Genomic DNA, 21,293 nt, shown 5'->3' on the forward strand with positions numbered 1-21,293 from the left:
ACCTTACCGATTGGATTTAGCAACTACTCATGTTTATATTGGTGACGTGACTGCTCAGATGGGGGCATGCTCTTGCCGAAATAGCTCAGTAGGGAGAGTGTTAGACTAAAGGTCCCTGGTTCAGGCCTGGGTTTTGGCACTAAGGAGTGTGGTGTGTGTTCATCTACGCCTTTGATTTTTTTGCCAGGTCGCTGTCAGTATATGCCAGTAATTTGGTGGTGAAAACAATACAACCTCAGTTCCATGATAACACTGTGGACTTTGATTACAGTGATCTGAGTTCAAATCTCTGTAGAGCTTTTGTTTGCAGATTGTCTCAACTACAGGGTCCTTTTGGTCAAGCACGCTGTCATGTCTCAAACCTTTTGTTTCCGTTAAAGTGCTCATCTTACAAAAATTACATTACCACTGGAAATTATACCTTATAATACTAGACATGTTAAATAGTTTACTGTCGAAATTGTATTTTAATATGAGACCAGGGACATGTTCTGTTTAGTTGGTAAAGTTTGGCTCTTTGAGTCCACCATTACACGAACGCATTCCTGGTAAGTTACTGTTCATTCAAAGAAGTGATGTCATATGCAAAACGCTTGAAAGTTCGTGGCATTTCTGGCTTCGTCTGCTTTGCAAAGTGTAGCACATTTTAAACTTTTTTTTAAATTCTGCAACAAAACTAAAACCAAAGCATACCTCCTAAGGGGTGTGTCCTTCAAGGCTGTTCAAGTATAGCCAATGAGAAAAGCAGAATTTTGATCCATTGTAGCCCAAAGTCAGCAGGACACTTGCAGAATGAATGGGTTTGATTTGTACCAACAAAGAGAGGTAACTTCAAGCCGACAGGACAGTTTGGTGTCTGCTCCATACATTTTGCAAAAGACAAATTTGTCATGCAGATTCACATAGAAGGATGTGAGCGATGTCTGGTACACGGAGCAGTTCCTACGATCTGGAAACAAAAGTCAGTAACGCCATCCCAAAGAGCTCACTGCACAGGAAGGGTCAAGCTTGTGTTTAACCTGTTGCTTGAATTTATGAGTTGTCCATCGGCGTCGCCAAACCCATTTTACTGGGGCACATGCCCCAATATATATCTGCTGTGATCCAGTAAAATTTCCTGATCACATTTCAGAAACAGTAATGTGTTTGGCACTGCAGAATAACCGTACACTGTAAAAAATTGCAGCCTCATTTAGTTATGTCCACTTACTACCTCTCTTTAACACAAAGAGCTCTGACAATTTTTGGATTTTGAACTCAACTTTATGAGTTTTAGAAAGTAAAACTTATTGCTATCCATTGTGTTGACTATTTGAGAATTTCGCAGATTTGTATGCGTTGATTGAACTTGGGTTTGTACATCATCAGTTAAAAAAAAAGGAGAGGAAAAAAGGCAGGAAATTAAAACTTAGAGTTATTCATTGTGTTGACTATTTGGGAATTTGTCAGATTTGATTGAACTTGGGTTTGTAAGTCATCAGTTGGAAAAAAGGAGAGGAAAAATAAGGCGGGAATGGGGGATGGGAGCTACAGAAAAAACAACTGTTTGCAGTGTCTTTAAGGCAACATTGAAGAATGGGAATACATTGCAGATAAGTCATGTTTCGAATTCTATCCAAAATATACACATTTTGCAGTAAACAGGAAGGGACTTCTTCCACCGGTGGAAGAAGACTATTTCCCTAACAATGGCCTGTTAAAATAAGCGGAGCAATACAACACTGTCTGTACTGAGTGCAACTGGAAAACTGGATTGTCGAGAGACTCGTGAGTTTTTCATGCAGCATCAGTGCCAGGTGAGTTTAATAATCTTTAATTCACTATTTTTCCATTAACCGTTGGTGCAGTAATGTAATATCAGTAACTTTGTAGGTTGTGTTTTTTAATAGCAGGGAAAAGCTAAATTCAAGCCTTTGATTATAAGCTAATGGCTTGGTGGCATCTTTCATAATATTACCAAGAGCAGCAGTTGGTTTGTTCCTCACCTCAGTGAAATAACAGGCTTCATTATTACAAAGTCAATAAATCAATCGCATTATAATAATAGTAATAATATCTTTTATACTAAATTATTTATCATGACTTATTCACAGCAATTTCTGATAAGGCTAAAGTCCCTAATGCAGCAAAACCACTTATAAAACAAATGCAACATGAAATTTAAAGATTTAATGATTTATTTATTCAATTACGGTATTTTTTACAGAACAGAATGATTGATTTTTCATAATTCCATGAATTCTGCTGACAGTCGGAGTTGAAGACAGGTTCTCCATGTGAGGCTGAATGTAAAGCCAGGATGCTTCAGTAAGAATCAACAATCTGTCAGTAACAATGGTGACACTGTCATGTGGTGCTGTGGGCTGGAGCTTCATGAACCTTTATGATGTGAACATATCATAGTACAGAAAGAACACTTTCACTCAGCTGAGACCATTCATCATGTTCACTGTTATATTCATGTCTGTGGCTTTCACTCGGTGAGTTAACTTTGACTTTTCGTTATTGCAGAAATATTAAGCGTTGAATTAGTGATTTATTCATCTGCGTGGTGGGAAGAAAAATCAGAATGTGCATGTTCTCTTCTTTATGACAGGTGACTCCATGGCAGCTTCAATCAAGCCACTTTTTACTCATACAATTATAGATGAAGGCAGTGATGTTACTCTGTCCTGCAACTACGAAGCAAGTGGTAAAGGAAACTACCTGCACTGGTACAGACAATATCCAAAATCTAAACCTGACTTCCTTCTTTATATATCACAAAGTGGATATAAAAGTGACTCAATCTCACTACGTCTCTCTGCTGAAGTTGATGAAAAGAATAACCAAGTGGATCTGCTCTTCTCCTCTGCTGCTGTATCAGACTCTGCACTATACTACTGTGCTCTGCGGCCCACAGTGAAAGGAAATCCAACTGCACTGTACAAAAACTTTCACACAGTTATGTTACACTGAAGGCTGATCACTTGTCAAAGTTACATAATTCCAGATGATATAATATCAATGATATAATGAGTTAAAATAAATAAATGGGGCGTTAGATCAGTCAATAAAATCTATATTCAGTTTGGGGTGGCACGGTGGTGTAGTGGTTAGCGCTGTTGCCTCACAGCAAGAAGGTCTGTGTTCGAGCCCCGTAGCTGGCAAGGTCCTTTCTGTGCACAGTTTGCATGTTCTCCCTGTGTCCGCATGGGTTTCCTCCAGGTGCTCCGGTTTCCCCCACAGTCCAACGACATGCAGGTTAGGTTAACTGATAACTCTAAAGTGAGTGTGAATGGTTGTCTGTGTCTATGTGTCAGCCCTGTGATAACCTGGCGACTTGTCCAGGGTGTACCCCGTCTTTTGCCCGTAGTCAGCTGGGATAGGCTCCAGCTTGCCTGCGACCCTGTAGAACAGGATAAAGTGGCTAGAGATAATGAGATGAGGTGTCTTGGCTCTGTCTCCTGCTCCAGATCTATGTTCACACTCAGGATCACACTTTTTGGTTGCTAAGTACAATGATTTCGTAGATTTTTGTTATTGTTGTCAATGGCTTCATAATATATTCAAAACACACACACACACACACAAATACTTTCAAGACTCATAATGGCCATTTTAGTCTTACCTTGCCTGACCATAGTTTTCATTGATATCACTGTTTAAAGATCGTGATGGCCAAATGAGACTTCGAAGCGCATATCAAGAATAAGGGGGCAGATGAAGCCCCGCTTTGAGGCTTTGTATCATTGAGCAGAAAACCACATGACCCATGATAAACAAGGCCTCGGTTGTGATTCATTACTCAGACTCTCATTCAGCAGACTTCACTTGCGACCTACTGCTAAGAGAAATGTACAGCATGTTTCATTTTTACCTCGCGTCAATGTTCTGCCACTTTACATTATTATTTACATGTACAGTAATTTGCACAATGTTCCATTTTAAAATAACTTATGTCATCAGATTTTTTTTGCTTGTTTGTTTTACTTATTTGCCTGTATGTTATTTGGTGTTGACCCTCTGTCTCTCTCTCACACACACACACACACACACACACACACACACACACACACACACACACACTTTGTCTCTTTCTATGGTTTTATGGTCAGTATAATTTTGTCTGCACAATAAAAAGGTGTACATAAACATAAAGGGAGTAAGCTTTGTGTCCAGTGCTTGTGTGATGGGACTGTGAGTGCTACTGCAGCCGTGCAGTGCACAGAGTAACTTTTAGGGGAACCTTTATTGATTTTTGTTGAGGAGCAGATTTTTTTTCACTGTGTTTGGATTGAGGTGATTCCTTTTCTTCGAAATTCCCTCCCCAGCCTCACGTGGTTCCCTCACGTGGTTTTCTTCCGAACGATCCATGCCTCGAGGCGGGGCTTCATCTGCCACGCCCCCTTATACTCGACACGCGCTTCGGAGCCTCGGCTTCAGACGGCCATCACTACCGACCAATAATTGCTGATTATTGTCTGTCTGTGTTTTGTCACAGCATTAAATCATAATGTATTTTGTGTGTGTGAGCAGTTTAAGGACAGTTCCCCTAGCCTGGCTAACGTGACTTCAAAGCTCTCCGAGCATTTGGTCTGGCCAAGCTATTAAGCCAAACCGTTTCCCAGAGCCCGTGGTTGACCCGCCTCCCTGAAATGCCTCAGTTTGCTACTGATCGAAGCCAGAAAAGGCTGTGACGAAGCTTAAACCAATCACATCACTCTTTCCTCTGACGTATGCGACGCGACGGGGCTAACTGGTCGATTAAACTCTTACCGAAGCCGGTCGGGAGCAAGGCAAAAACGTCCTTCCTTTCAATAAATACCTCCAGGGCTGCTCTTTGCTCCGTTTTCAATGAGAACTTCCCGTTGAATGCTTTCAATACAGCATCTACCGCTGTGTTAAAGGCTTGCCGCTGCTCCATGTTCGTGATGTGAATGAAGCGCTTCCGGCATAGATTCTGTAAACAATCTATGGCTTCCGTTCGCAGTTCTACTACATCACTGCCTTGAACACGCCTCTACCCAGGGCCGTTGGAGATGCTCAAAGTTGATTGGTTCCTGATTTTTCGGGAGCTTGGAAATGCTGTAGATAGCCTGCCTGGCCAGACTAAGCTCGGAACAGGCCCTCGTGTTGCGTCACGCTTAGGATGGGCGGGCCCAGGCTACAGTTCCCCCATTTCCCCCTGATGAAGCGATCAGCCAGGATGTGTTTCTATCTGACACTTAAAGACATTGATTTGAATTAAAAAGTCTGCAAAGGGAATAAATCTGAATTAATAGTACAGATCTTTGCACAGATAACGAGAAAAGGTGTCATGAATTAAGTTACAGGTGTTTACATTTTTCCTAAACCTTTGTTTGTTAAAATTGCATTTTATATACTCTATGTTAATATTTATTTTTAAACCTTTATTTGTCATATGCACACTTCAAGCACAGTGAAATTCATCCTCTGCATTTAACCCATCTGAAGCAGTGAACACATGTGCACACACCCAGTGAGCAGCACCTTGCTCAAGGGCACCTCAGCCCAAGGCCGCCCCACATCAACCCAACTGCATGTCTTTGGATTGTGGGGGAAACCAGAGCACCTGGAGGAAACCCACACAGACACAGGGAGAACATGAAAACTCCACACAGAAAGGCCCTCGCCAGCAGCTGGGTTCAACCCAGAACCTTCTTGCTGTGAAGCGACCGTGCTAACCACTACACCACCGTGCCACCCAAAAGAACAAATATGCGATGAGGGTGGGACTCAAACCCACGCATGCAGAGCACAATGGATTAGCAGTCCATCGCCTTAACCTCTCAGCCACCTCACCCACATTTATGCATGTGTTTATTTATTTTGCATGATGCAATGATCTTTGGACTTTGACAGAGTGAGTAATTCTGTCAAAGTCAAAATTCAGACTCATTAAAATATTTGTTGGAACATTGTTGCTGTATATTTATTTAATAAGCCTGTTATGAAAATGTGAAAACTACATATTCAAAAATAAATCCGTCTAAAATGCTCAACTGAAGTCTGACTGAAAATGAAATTATAATCATTTGAAACCAATCGCAGTAAATTTTGTGCTCCTTTTCCTGATCAGAGGCTAATTATAGGTGTGTGTGTGTGTGTTGGGGGGGGGGGGGGGGTTTAAGAATTTTGACTTTTCCATGTTTTACCCCCCTAGAAATATGGAGATGGTCCATCTATGTGGGAAAATGTCAAATTTTATTAAATTGAACCTTGCTAACCCCCCTGTACATACCCTCTGAAAGTTTCCATTCAAGACAAAATACATTAGTGCTGTTTGATATTAGAATGCTGCTTTTTTTTTAATGTGTTTTAAAGTTATCGATGAATGTGAACCTCTTCAGATATGCCACTAGGTACGACTACAACATTTTCAGTGCAGGTGATCATTATTTTAAGGTAATAAGCTTAGTGGTAAGTACCGTAACCTTACATTCAAGTAAATTAAACATATGGTAATTCTGCTCTTTTTCAGCAAGTTTTAAAGTTATTGATGAATGTCACACTCTTCAGTAATACCTCAAATATGAACTATTTTTAAGCACAGAGGATCATTACTTAAGGTTACTAATTTAGTTTTAAGAGCCAGTATGCACAAATGATTCATATCTGAATTATATCTCCCAGTGTATAAATAGTCATTATTTGTATTCTTGCAGGTAAATAATGGCTTCTGTTGCAACACGGTCAAAAGCTAAGAAGATACGAGGTGTAGTAGAGTACATAGAGCAGGCTGAGTTCCCTTCTGGGATGCTTCCAACAGGGAAGGACATCATTCAGAATATGCTCGATCTGCTGCGGCCGAAGCGTGCTGGTCAAGCACAGAGATCCAGGGATGCTGCTGCTCAGTTGCTGGCAGAACTTGTTCAAGAGCCCTGGTTATTTTGTAACTTATACACCATCCACACCAGACATATAAAGAAGCATATCTTGAAACTTTATGGAGAATTTATTACTCTGATTCAAACCCGTAAACAGAGACAAAATGAGGGTTTCTAACAACTCTTTTTGTGAGAAATAAATGTTATTACTGTGATTTTTGATGTTATATTTAAGAGTTATTTCCGTTAAGGAATGCTTATATTAGTGAAAAAGGCAGTTTTTGACTATTTGGAGGGGTTATTAACTTCAGAGGGTATGTACAGGGGGGTTAGCATTTTTCAGTTGGCCAAATATTGGTATTTCCATAGATAGATCATCTCCATATTTTGGAGGGGGTAGAAAAAAATTTTGGTCTAACCCCCCTTATAGGATTGGATCAAAACACAGTAAATGAATTATTACATAATGCTGGTTTGGGCCATAAACCTGTGTTTTGTACAAATCTTTTATTTCACTCAGAGGCGCTCTTACAATAGAGGCGAAGTAGGCAATTGCCTTGGGCCCCTCCAACTTTCCCATTCGGCAGGGGCCCCAGATCAGCTGCCCCTTCCCGAATCAGCTGGGGATTTGGGGGCCTTTGGACAGCGATCCATTCCTAAGCCATTGTGTTTGTAAATTGTAATTTTGTATGTTTAAATCGGAAACAAAGACAAAAAACTAAAATACAAAGGAATGAAGTATTTGTACACCCCCCCCCCGTTTGTGTTGAAATGGACTATTCCATGCAATGATCGCGCGAGTCCGAGAACATTGCGCGACGAACGTGAACTGAACCTGAGTGAGTGAATTCAGGGAACTTCTAATAGCGACTGTGCTGAATTGTTTTGAACTTGTGATCAGCGAAATGAAGCGCCACTTTCCAAGTGGTGCTACGAAAAGGAGGAAGCGGGATGAGGTGAAATCAAAGAATGATGCGCTTCCCAAGCTTACAACTTTCTTTAATGTGTCAACAGCGTCGGTTGACTCGGCTGTTGTAGCGGAGCAGGAGGAGCTGCTGTTGATTCAGGAGGGGAGCGAGCGGCACCAAGCTCCAACACAGCAGACGAGCAGCAGACTAATCATTCTGAAAAAAAAAAAACATAGCGGAGGTGGTGAGCGCGTGTCCCGTTTCTGTTGACCACGAAGAAAATGACTCTCACCCTCTCTGTCTCACACACACACAGAACACTCTCTCTCTCTCTCTCTCACACTGTCTCATTCTCTCTCACTGACATACATTCACATGGATATGGAGTTGCTTAGAGCCAAATGCCACCTCATCTCTCCTCAGGCCACACTTCTTACCTCCTCTCACACACCCTCTCACACACACACTCTCACAAACACTAATTCACTCACTCACACACACACTAACTCACTCACTCACACACACACACACTAAGGCCGAATCCCATTTCACCCCTTGGACCAACCCCTTAGCCCTTCCCCTCCATTTTGCGTGTTCACGTGAAGGGGTAGGGGTATCCCAATCCCAGTTAACGTGGAGGGGGAGGGGAAGGCGTAGGGCTTCTGTACCCCTCCAAACGGAGATTTTCCTGGAGCAGACTCCGAACGAAGGGGTTTGAGTGATTTCCCACAATGCCATGCGGATTTCAGCGAGATTTCATGCGGATTTCAGAAAGATGGCGGTTCCCGCGGCGAAAGATTGTCATAAATGTATTTTCTCCATTATTTACGTGTTTTAAGTTGTTATCCAGAGGAAACACGCCGCTTGATTCGCTTTCGAGCTGAGAATGAGCAGCGATTTCTGAAATCCAAGCTGCTGCTAAAAAGCTTTGGGAGTGAGTATTGTTTTCGGTTGCTTGACTGCGTACGTTTTGTTCTGTTATTCTCGCTTTTATTGTTTACATGAGTGTTCTGACACCTCATTCTGTCGGATGTGGTGCACGAAGCGCCAAAGATATCCCATTCAGTGGTGTTAGTTAACAAATTACACCCTGCCAGCAGAGATTTCTGCCTCTGGCTCTGACTGTAGCGGCTGGTCGCAGCCAATGACGCGTCGCGTTTTGCTAACGTAAACGCTGACGGAGGTACACGATGACGTATGCGATCGTTGAAGGGCTATCCCAATACGTAAGGGTTGAATTTCAAGCCCTATCCCTTGTAGCTCAGTTTCAAGGGGAAGGGCCAAGGGGAAGGCGGAGGGGAAGGGGGAGGGGTAGAAATTAGAATTGGGATTGGGCCTAATTCACTCTCACACATACACACAAACACTAACACACACACACACAACTATGTACATAGTTTTATTTATAGAATGTTTGAAATGTTCTGATCTTTAAAAAAAAATAAACAGTGCTGGTTTTCCTGGCATTTTGGCAAAGACAGATGTTATCTGAAATCTTATTCTCTGTTGGGTTCCATCATGACTATTAGTTTGTGCAGTGCTACACTTTGTGTGTTCTCTGCTTTCCATCTTCATTTTGGAGTAAAGAAGTGTATGCAGGGTTTAAAGGGGAATGTTTTTTTTTTCTCCTCTCCAACCTTTACTTCCCTATAGATTAGCTTTACCTGCCTATCCACCATGCAGTCGGTACTTTTTTTTTTTGTTTCGGATCGGATGACGGGGGCCCCATACATACCTTCGCCTGGGGCCCCCAATTTGCTAAATCCACCACTGATTTCGCTCCTTTTGAAGAAAAGTCCAACTTTATTTATGGATAATGATCCACGAACCACAACAACATGCATTTGAAACCAATCGCAGTAAATTCTGTGCTGCTTTTCCTGATGGTAGAATAATTATTGGACTCGGACTGATGGGTTCGGAACCAAACAAAACCGCTTCCTCATAAAGTAACGCGGTGGAACAGAAAGACTTCACCGGCCAATCAGGCAGCACTTTCCTAATGAATATTCATGAAGTCCCCGCCCACCTCGCTGAAATTGAAAGGTGTTTGTGTTTAAATTAGTGCTGTCAAGCGATTAAAATATTTAATTGCGATTAATGTCGCGACTGTCATAGTTAACTCGCGATTAATCGCAATTTAATCGCACATTTTTGTCACATGAAAAACCATGTAATTCTCTTATCAGCATAAAAAAGTGAATGGGCTTGCTCACCGTTCGAACTACGGGGGTACTTGGGGGATCCGAGATCCCCTGAAACAGACATGAGATCCCTTGAAAACATGATTTGGGAAATGTTGGGGGGTCTCTAAAATATTGGCAAAATGATGTTTATTGACATAGCAATCGTGTGTAACGGGAAGCATTTGCATATCCGAAGTGAGCGCGCAATGGAGATCCACGCTCTGAGACAAGCACAAGCACCCCCCCAAGGGAAAAAAAGGGACCCCCCGAAAATATTGGCGTAGTTCGAACACTGGTTGTACCAATGTGTCAGAGCCACTGCAAAGTGGGGCTGGAGCCGCCAATGGGAAAACGAAACCTAAGCCGAGCACCGTGGCTCTTCGGGGAGGGCAGAGGACTCTGGCTGTGCGGGGTGTGGCATTACAGTCTAGCTGCTATGGTTTTTCTAAGCAAAGTCTCTGTTCTAAGTTCCTGGCAGTTTCAAAAGCTTATGAAAAACCGACATCATGTCACAGAGCGTTAATCTCGCGATAAAAAAATTATCGCCATTAAAATTGAGTCAAGTTAACGCGTTAATAACGCGACATTTTTGACAGCACTAGTTTAAATGTTTGGAAATCCCCACAAAACGCTCATTTGTAGAAGCAGCGAGATCAGGATCCCAGCAGCGACTCTGACACAGCGGTTATTCCTGCAGCACCACTGGGTTTATTCCCGCACCGGCAGCAATGAACTCTCAGTTTTCCTTTTCACTTCAACAACAAGCACTTTAAACACCTCATTATTACAAAAAGGGTCAAAAATAGCAGTGAACAGGCGGAAACGCTCTCAGGAATTGAGTTAACGCTCATTTGTGAGTGGGACAGGCAAAGTGCATCCAGGTACTCTTTCTTTATTTTACAGACAAGCATACTTGATTGGGACAGGCCGAGTGCAGCGAGCTACTCTTTCTTTCTTTTACAGGCAAGCGAACGTGAGTGGGACAGGCAAAGTGCAGCCAGGTACTCTTTCTTTGTTTTACAGGCAAGCGAACGTGAGTGGGACAGGCAAAGTGCAACCAGGTACTCTTTCTTTGTTTTACAGGCAAGCGAATGTGAGTGGGACAGGCAAAGTGCAGCCAGGTACTCTTTCTTTGTTTTACAGGCAAGCGAACGTGAGTGGGACAGGCAAAGTGCAGCCAGGTACTCTTTCTTTCTTTTACAGACAAGTGAATGTGAGTGGGACAGGCAAAGTGCCGCCAGTTACTCTTTCTTTCTTTTACAGGCAAGCGAATGTGAGTGGGACAGGCAAACTGCAGCCAGGTACTCTTTCTTTGTTTTACAGGCAAGCGAATGTGAGTGGGACAGGCAAAGTGCAGCGAGGTACTCTTTCTTTCTTTTACAGGCAAGCGAACGTGAGTGGGACAGGCAAACTGCAGCCAGGTACTCTTTCTTTGTTTTACAGGCAAGCGAATGTGAGTGGGACAGGCAAAGTGCAGCGAGGTACTCTTTCTTTCTTTTACAGGCAAGCGAACATGAGTGGGACAGGCAAACTGCAGCCAGGTACTCTTTCTTTGTTTTACAGGCAAGCGAACGTGAGTGGGACAGGCAAAGTGCAGCGAGGTACTCTTTCTTTCTTTTACAGGCAAGAGAACGTGAGTGGGACAGGCAAAGTGCAGCGAGGTACTCTTTCTTTGTTTTACTGGAAAGCGAACGTGAGTGGGACAGGCAAACTGCAGCCAGGTACTCTTTCTTTCTTTTACAGGCAAGAGAATGTGAGTGGGACAGGCAAAGTGCAGCCAGGTACTCTTTCTTTGTTTTACTGGCAAGCGAACGTGAGTGGGACAGGCAAAGTGCAGCCAGGTACTCTTTCTTTGTTTTACAGGCAAGCGAATGTGAGTGGGACAGGTAAAGTGCAGCCAGGTACTCTTTCTTTGTTTTACAGGCAAGCGAACCTGAGTGGGACAGGCAAAGTGCCACCAGGTACTCTTTCTTTCTTTTACCAGAGATGCCTACTAGTACGGATTGGCCGTATTTTGTACGGAAAAGTTACGTAAATACGATGTTACGGCAAACAGTGTTATTCTGTATGGAATTATTATAAAGTCTTAAATTCCAGTGAGTTGTTTTTAAATGTCCAAGCGACTTTTTCAATCCATGCGCGATTCACGGCTAGGCTATTTATTTTTCCGACAACTGCACATGCTGTGTGTGACATGCGCAGATTCCGCACATTTGTTCGCGCTATTTTCGATGCGGTAGAATGGCCGTGCATGACTGGGTGTAAAAAGGGCAATGGATACGCGCACTGCAAACTGTGTAGAACTGACATTAACATCACTCATGGTGGTTGCGATGACTGCACGCGGCATGTCAACTACAAAAAAAACATGGAGTATGCTGAAATGGCGAGTCAGGCGGAAAGTAAATCTGGGGGTATCCAGCAGTTTTTTACGAAATCTGTGGATGAAAAGACACGGAACGTGACACGTGCTGAAGCGGTGATGGTTGACCTATGCTTGGAGTTGAACTTGCCAATTAGTGCCATGAAATGTGAGTTAAACTTATTCAATTTCTTTTTACATGTACAGTGGTGCTTGAAAGTTTGTGAACCCTTTAGAATTTTCTATATTTCTGCATAAATATGACCTAAAACAACATCAGATTTTCACACAAGTCCTAAAAGTAGATAAAGAGAACCCAGTTAAACAAATGAGACAAAAATATTATACTTGGTCATTTATTCACTGAGTACCTTAAGATGCAAAACTGGATTTCAGCGTGCTATCAGTACACCATCCCGAACATTAGTAAGCAGGACTCAACAGACCTCAGGATCAAGATAGAAGAACGCTTCTTCACTGGACACCGCTAGCCGGACGCTGCTCCTAGTCCGCTCGGCCAGACACCAAAGCGAGACGCATCGTTGACCACGCCCAGGTCTTGAGCCGGCCACGTGAGTTGGCAATGCACTTGGGTCACTGCTCAAATGCCTATATTCGCTGATCAAAGGAAGACCGCCGCCCCGTTTCAGGCCGAGAGCACAGGGGCCCTGGCGAAACCCATCCGCCGCCAGCCGGGCAACACTCGACGGGCCCCAAATGTCACACCGCACGTAGCCAGCAGGATTCGAACCTGCGCGGGGAAACCCCAACGGATTTCAAGTCCGTCGCCTTCACCACTCGGCCATGACTACTGGAGGCGGCGAAATTCAAGTGCGGCAAAAAATCGCTTTGAGCAACTTTTTTTTTCTTTTGCAAAGGCACACCAGCCAAAGCCTCCGTTTTCACGCCACGCATGGGCCACGAGGCCCATCAACAACCCACTGCAGCAAATGTCAGAAGTGGGATTCGAATGAGCTCTAGCTGGCGTCTCATTGGACAACGTCACTGTGACATCCACCTTCCTGATTCGCTGGCGTTGGTCATGTGACGCGACTGCTGAAAAACGGCGCAGACTTCCGCCTTGTATCACCTTTCATTAAAGAGTATAAAAGTATGAAAATACTGATGCAAATACTGCCCATTGTGTAGTTATGATTGTCTTTAGGCTTGCCATCCTTCCACTTGCAAGTAATAAGTGATATGCGCTGGGATCTCACACACAGCGGCTCAGTCCCGAATCGTGGCTTGTTCACTTCACTCGCGCGCTCTGTGAGCTGCGCAGGGCCAGAGTGCACACCCTCCAGAGGGCACTCGCTGTTCAGGGCGGAGTGATTTGGAGCGCAGGATGCCTGCGGAGCCGAGCGTGTCCGCGTATTGGTGTTGCTGTGTGCACGGCTAACGGTTTTAGTGTAAACGCGAATCGTTTTAAGAACGTTAATCTGATGATCCGCTGATTCGACGTAATGTAAACGTAGCCTAAATGTCAGAAGTGGGATTCGAACCCCCGCCTCCAGAGGAGACTGCAACTTGAACGCAGCGCCTTAGACCGCTCGGCCACCCTGACTTGCCACTCCTAGCCCGAATCCGGCGTGGAACATGCTGAGGTCTCATGCTGCTCTCACGCGTGGGCCATGCGTTTGGCTCACTATTGCAATACTCTGACCAACTTAATTGTATTTTGTAAATATAAACAAACTCAGAATTTGATGCCTGCAACACACTCAAAAAAAAAAGGTGGTTTATCTAATGGTTATTAGATGGTTTCAAGATGGCGGCATGTATGGATGCAGCAGCCCCTCGCAAACCCAATAACATGGTGTTTTGAAATGTTTCTTCATCAATGTCTACATGTCTGTATACGTTAAGACACAAGTACAGTCGCCAGTTTCTGGTGAATATTGGCAGAACAAGTGAACACAGCTTGACAAGCAGCACAAGAACAAAAACTCTAGAGCCTCAGCCGACTCTGCCAGAACACAACATCACTGACTTCAAGTACTGTTTCCTATCAGGAGAGGGGGCACTGCAGGCATTGTGAGAGGAAGCAGGAAAGGGGAAAGTGCAGAGGGACATGGGCTAGGCTAGCGGCTCATCCAAATAGACCGGCAGTACCATCATATTCGCCAATGTTCGTTCCATAGACAATTAGATGGACCATGTACACCTTCTGAGAGCCACCCAGTGCAACACAAGAAAATGTGTTTGTATTTTCACAGAAACATGGCTAAATAACACCATCCCGGACTCCGCCATACAGCTAGACTGGCTAATGTGCCACATAGCTGACAGAGCCTGGGAAGTGGGAGGTAAGACCAAGCAATGCTCAATGTCGGGATATGATAGTGGTTTCTAAACACTGTTCAGCTCTGGTGGAGTTTATGATCATGAAGTGCTGAACTTTTTACCTGCTGATGGAATTTACAGCTATTTTGTTAGTAACTGTATACATTCCACCCAGCACTAATAACAGCAACAGAGAGGCAGCACTAAGTGAACTGTACCAAGCTATCAGTGAGCAAGAGCCAGCCCGCCCAGATAGATTTCTTAGTCTTGCTGGGGATTTTAACTCTGCCAATCCAAAGTCTGTTTTACCCAAGCTACACAAACATGTTGATTTCCCGACAAGAGGAAATAATACACTGGACCTTGTTTTCACTAACAACAAAGGAGCATACAAGGCTGCCCCCGTCCCCCACCTCGGACTCTCTGACCACATCACAGTTATGCTAAAGCCAGCATACAGGCCAAGGGTGAAAGTGACCAAATCAGTTCTGAAAGAGATACGTGTGCAGCCAGAGGTGCTACTTCTGCACTTCAGAACTGTTTTGACATTACAGACTTGGACAGTGATGCAGGCAGCCATGTACAATCAAAACATCGACCTACTAACCCTTCACACACCTTCTTCAGTCCTCTGCCTTCTGGAAAAAGGTACCAGAGCCTCCAAGCTAGCTCCACCAGACTGGCGAACAGCTTTATATACCATGCTGTTGGGATGCTGAATTCTCTCTCTCTCCCCTATCTCCAAATAACTCAGTCTGTTACTCCAATTCATCTGTAGTATTGTCAAGTAATAAAGCACTTGTCACTTTATGACACTTCCTCACCTCAACATCTGCTCACTACTCATCCTGTAAATGGATCATGATTTGCATATTGCAGATACTCCCATATCCTTAGCCATTTTGCACTGTTACAATTACCATTTGCACCAATATAATTTGCACTATTTCTGCTTGTGTGGTATTGTATGTGTATGCTTTTTTTAAGATCAGTGCTTGTTTTGTTTGTGTATTTATGTTTACACCGAGGGTCTTGGAGAAACAATATTTCAATCTGTGAAAAAGCCTGTTTGCATTGATCCGTCTTCCGTTGCATAGTTGCTCTGTTCACTAGATAAGCTCTAGTGCTCCCTTTTTAGTGAGCTCAGTCAGCAGGCTGGTAAAGTCCAAAAAATTAAGAAAAACCTCCTGTAATAGCCAACCAGCCCCAGGAACTGCCTCACCCCCTTTTTGGTCTTGAGCAGGCCACAACCACTGCATTCTTATCAATTTAGGGACGCACCTGCCCATGACCCAAGTGAAAGCCCAGATACTGTACTTCCACCCACCAAATTGCACACTTCCTTGGGTTTGCTGTGAGTTGTGCATATTTCAGTGATCTCAAGACAGCCCTTGGGTTTTGGAAATGCCACTGCCAATGTCCCTGTGTGCTCGTGACAGGAATTGAACTATGATGCAACGGCTGGAGTGCACCTCTGCAGAGCAGGGACCTAATCTGTGAGCAGTGTCCACTGAGTAAGCCAGCTGGTTCACAATGTCCTGGGAGACGTGTTTGAAAATGTCAACAATGATATTCTTCACTTTCTCACCTGCTTGCTCCGGAATGCCAGACACTCATAGATTCCATCTTCTTTTATAGGCATCCAGGTCACTGCATTGTTTCTGAGGACACTGTTCTCTGTTTCTAAGATGTGGACTTTACTTTGTAAGGCGATGACTTGATTTGTCACATCTTCTACCTGTTTCCCCATAGAATCAGGGACGTCAGTGACACTTTTAATGGAATTTGTCTTATCTTTAACCTTTGCCTCAAGTGACTGCAGCCGTTTGAGAGATTCTTCTTGCATCTTTTCAATTCTTTCCATTATTATTAGCAAAAGCGAGATGGGCACAGCCTCTTTATAATCCTCGTCACTGGCACGTGTCTTCGACCTTTTGGCTGGTCATGGTTTCGGAGTTTCTGGTAGTGGCACCAAACACTGTTCCATTTTGTCTTGTAAAGCATCTGGTTCAAACTTTTCACTCAGAGACTTTCTGGCATAGAAATGCATTACAGCGCAGCTACCTTCCTCTGTTTCCATATTGATGGATAACCTGAAAAAAGTAGCAAGTATGCTTACCAACTCCTGTCGGTTTAGTTCGTATAGTGATATGTTCACTTCTCCTTTAGTTAGCAGGTTCACTGAATGGTTAACTTGAGGCACTAGTTGGATAACCATGAATAAAATGAAAGAAAACAAGGATTAAAAAATTGTTTCTGAGCGAGGTCCTTGTAGTAGCTATTTAGTTTATCAATTAGGTTCATTTTAATCAGCCCTTAAGCATATTTAGCAATTCAGCACATTAGGTTTCGTTTATCATGTTGCGGAGCTCCACAAATCACATCTTACACTGACGCCATGTTGGCTGCCCCCCTGTTGCTCTTCTTCTTCACGAGCAACTTGGCTTGTATATTTGTCCCCCTCTTTCTCCGTGGCTATAGGTTCTAAATCATCCTCAGACAGCCAACCAAAGATTGGGGACGAATTTGAAGAGCCTTTTTGTCTCTTTCAACAGAATTGGTTTCAAGAACGGACACCACTGCAGAGAATAGTTCAGAGTCCATGTGGACACAAAAAAGGCATTGGTGCACATGACGTCATGCATGCAGCACCGCTAACCTGTAAATCGCTGCGATCTAATAATGGTGGAAAAGTTTAGTGATTTTTGGAGCAGAATTCATATGCAAATATTTATTTTTCAAACCAATTTTTTATTTATATGCTAACTTAGAAGAAGAAACCTTTATTTGTCACATGCACACTTCAAGCACAGTGAAATTTATCCTCTGCATTTAACCCATCTGAAGCAGTGAACGCATGCACACACACCTAGAGCAATGGGCAGCCACACGACAGCGCCCAGGGAGCAGTCAGGGGTTAGGTACCTTGCTCAAGGCCACTTCAACCCAAGGCCACCCCATGTTAACCTAACTGCATGTCTTTGAACTGTGGGGGAAACCGGAACACCCGGAGGAAACCCACGCAGACACAGGGAGAACATGTGCAAACTCCACACAGAAAGGCCCACACCAGCCACTGAGCTCGAACCCAGAACCTTCTTGCTGTAAGGCAAAAGTGCTAACCACTATGCCACCCTTTAAAGTTTTCAAGCCAGCAAGGAGTCGAACCTAGAATCTTCTGATCCATAGTCAGACGCGTTATCCATTGCGCCACTAGCCCTATAACTTAACTACCATAACTATAACTTGACAGAGCACCATGTACAGACCATTTCACATGCTCATTCACACATAGGGACATTTTATCCCAGCAAATTTCCTACAGTCTTGTTTATTTTGGAGGTGGGAAGAAACTGAAGAACCCATGTGGGGTGAACATATAAAACTGCACGCGTCACAGTGCTGCCAGTAAAACAAATACTCATCTCATTATCTCTAGCCGCTTTATCCTGTTCTACAGGGTCACGGGCAAGCTGGAGCCTATCCCAGCTGACTACGGGCGAAAGGCAGGGTACACCCTGGACAAGTCGCCAGGTCATCACAGGGCTGACACATAGACAACCATTCACACCTACGGTCAATTTAGAGTCACCAGTTAACCTAACCTACATGTCTTTGGACTGTGGGGGAAACCAGAGCACCCGGAGGAAACCCACGGGGAGAACATGCAAACTCCACACAGAAAGGCCCTCGCCGGCCACTGGGCTCGAACCCAGAACCTTCTTGCTGTAAGGCAAAAGTGCTAACCACTATGCCACCCTTTTAAGTTTTCGAGCCAGCAAGGAGTCGAACCTAGAATCTTCTGATCCGTAGTCAGACGCGTTATCCATTGCGCCACTGGCCCTATAACTTAACTACCATAACTATAACTTGACAGAGCACCATGTACAGACCATTTCACATGCTCATTCACACATAGGGACATTTTATCCCAGCAAATTTCCTACAGTCTTGTTTATTTTGGAGGTGGGAAGAAGAACCCATGTGGGGTGAACACGTAAAACTGCACGTGTCACAGTGCTGCCAGTAAAACAAATACTCATCTCATTATCTCTAGCCGCTTTATCCTGTTCTACAGGGTTGCGGGCAAGCTGGAGCCTATCCCAGCTGACTACGGGCGAAAGGCAGGGTACACCCTGGACAAGTCGCCAGGTCATCACAGGGCTGACACATAGACACAGACAACCATTCACACCTACAGTCAATTTAGAGTCACCAGTTAACCTAACCTGCATGTCTTTGGACTGTGGGGGAAACCGGAGCACCCGGAGGAAATCACGGCATAAGACTGATCGGTCATTGATAAATGTAGCATCTGTAAATCATCGTCATTTAAATATCACACCCCTAAATATTCTCGGTTTAGAGCCTGTGCCTAAGACTTTCCAACATGGATAGACATGATACGTTCAAGGCAAGGCAAGTTTATTTATATAGCACATTTCATACACAATGGCAGTTCAATGTGCTTTACAGAAGTAAAAACAAAAACAGTAAACAATAGAGAAATAAAATTACATAAAATAATTTTATCTTTATTCTAAAATAATTAATTAAAAGAATTAAAAGAAAATAATAAGAATTAAACAATAGTAGAAATAAAATATTAAAATGCCAAAAAGAAAAAGGAGAAAGAGAAAGAGAAAAAAAAAACTAGCAGAATAAAATAGAATAAAGTTAAAATAAATTTAAAACATGCAGAGAAAAAGATTATAAAAAATGTAAAATATTAATTATTTAACAGAAAGCATCTGAAAACAGCTTGGTCTTTAACCTAGATTTGAAGCTGCCAACAGCAGGAGCATTTTTAATGTCCTCTGGCAGTTGGTTCCATAGCTGTACTGCATAGTAGCTAAAAGCTGCTTCACCACACTTTGTTTTAACAACTGGTTTTAATAGTAAATTTTTCTGTTGCGATCTGGTAGATCTGATTGGGTTAGGCCGCTGCAGCATATCAGAGAGGTAATTGGGCCCTGTACCATTTAGAGATTTGTACACCAGCAGCAATGCTTTAAAGTCAATTCTGTAGCTTACTGGAAGCCAGTGAAGGGACCTTAGAATTGGAGTAATGTGCTCTGTTCTTTTTGTTCGTGTGAGAACCCTCGCCGCTGCATTTTGAACCAGCTGAAGTCGTTTAATGGTCTTTTTTGGCAGGCCTGTGAAAAGGCCATTGCAGTAATCAACCCTACTAGAGATGAAGGCATGTATTAGTTTTTCCAGATCATGTTTTGACATAAGTCCTCTTAGTTTGGAAATGTTTTTTAGGTGATAAAATGCCGTTTTAGTGATTGCTTTCATGTGACTGTCAAAGTTTAGCTCGCTGTCAATGAAAACACCAAGATTTTTAACCATTTCTTTAGTTTTAATCCCTTTTGTGTCAAGAATAGTGGTAATCCTGAGTCTTTCATCTTTTTTTCCAAATAGAATTATTTCTGTTTTATCTGTGTTCAGCTGAAGAAAATTTTGTGACATCCAGCTATTGATTTGATCGATACACTGATAGAGACATTCAAGGGGGGCATAATCATTTGGTGATAGAGCAAAATAAATTTGGGTATCATCTGCATAGCAGTGATACAAAATTGAAATTTTATTGATAATTTGCCCAAGTGGGAGCATATAAAGGTTGAAAAGTAATGGTCCAAGAATCGACCCCTGGGGGACACCACAGGTCAAGGGCATTGACGTTGAGGAACAATTTCCCATGGTAACAAAGAAGCTTCTATCTTTTAAGTATGATTTTAACCAATTGATAACTTTACCAGTCAATCCAACCCAGTGTTCAAGTCGATATAGCAGTATGTTGTGATCAACAGTATCAAAAGCTGCACTGAGGTCCAGTAATACCAGGACCGATGTTTTGCCTGCATCAGTATTAAGACGTATGTCATTTATAACTTTAATCAGCGCTGTTTCAGTGCTATGATTGGCACGAAATCCTGACTGAAAATTATCAAAACGGCTGTTTGATATCAAGAAGGCAGTTAATTGATTGAAGACAATTTTTTCCAGGATTTTCCCGATAAATGGTAGATTTGATATTGGCCTGTAATTATTTAACACTGAAGGATCCAGATTATTTTTTTTAAGAAGGGGCTTTACAACAGCTTTTTTTAGGGACACAGGAACAACACCAGTCTCCAAGGATGTATTTATAATTTGAAGCACATCTGTAATTATAAGATGAAGAACAGACTTAAAAAAGTTGGTGGGCAGAATGTCCAGTTCAGATGTTGAGGAACTGAGATTTTGTACAGTTTTTTCAAGAGTCTCATAATCAATTAAACAAAATTCTGACATTGTGTTAAAGTTATCTATCTGTGTCATTGGTGATTGCAGTTTTTCAATTTTTTGCAACTGAGATATATTATGAGAAATATTCTGCCGTATTTTATCAATTTTACCTTTGAAGAAGGATGCAAACTCATTGCATTTATTAACTGAGAGAAGTTCAGGTGCTAATTGTGGTGGGGGATTAGTTAGCTTCTCTACTGTTGAAAATAGCACACGGGCATTGTTCATATTCCTGCTGATGATATTGGAGAAGAAAGACTGTCTTGCTTTACGAATTTCATAATTATAATTACAAAGCATCTTTTTATGGATTTGATAATGGATGTGAAGTTTAGATTTGCGCCATTTTCTTTCAGTCTTTCTACATTCTCTCTTTAGCAGTTTAACAGCCGGGTACTGCTTCCATGGTGCTTTCTGCTTATCATTGACT

At 42.9% G+C, this 21,293-nt stretch overlaps 4 non-coding genes across 4 annotated transcripts; all 4 read right to left on the bottom strand.

Annotated features, from left to right (window-relative positions):
* Positions 1–5,724: 5,724 nt before the first annotated feature.
* Positions 5,725–5,806, bottom strand: trnas-gcu (transfer RNA serine (anticodon GCU)). The gene has a single exon. It is a non-coding gene; the product is annotated as a tRNA-Ser (tRNA).
* Positions 5,807–13,016: 7,210 nt separating this feature from the next.
* On the bottom strand, positions 13,017–13,098 carry trnas-uga (transfer RNA serine (anticodon UGA)). The gene has a single exon. It is a non-coding gene; the product is annotated as a tRNA-Ser (tRNA).
* Positions 13,099–13,767: 669 nt separating this feature from the next.
* On the bottom strand, positions 13,768–13,850 carry trnal-caa (transfer RNA leucine (anticodon CAA)). The gene has a single exon. It is a non-coding gene; the product is annotated as a tRNA-Leu (tRNA).
* A 4,490-nt stretch (positions 13,851–18,340) lies between these two features.
* trnar-acg (transfer RNA arginine (anticodon ACG)) lies at positions 18,341–18,413 on the bottom strand. The gene has a single exon. It is a non-coding gene; the product is annotated as a tRNA-Arg (tRNA).
* Positions 18,414–21,293: the final 2,880 nt, after the last annotated feature.

The sequence above is a fragment of the Neoarius graeffei genome, chromosome 1 (genome assembly GCF_027579695.1).
Source record: "Neoarius graeffei isolate fNeoGra1 chromosome 1, fNeoGra1.pri, whole genome shotgun sequence".
Taxonomy (NCBI): Eukaryota; Metazoa; Chordata; class Actinopteri; order Siluriformes; family Ariidae; genus Neoarius; species Neoarius graeffei.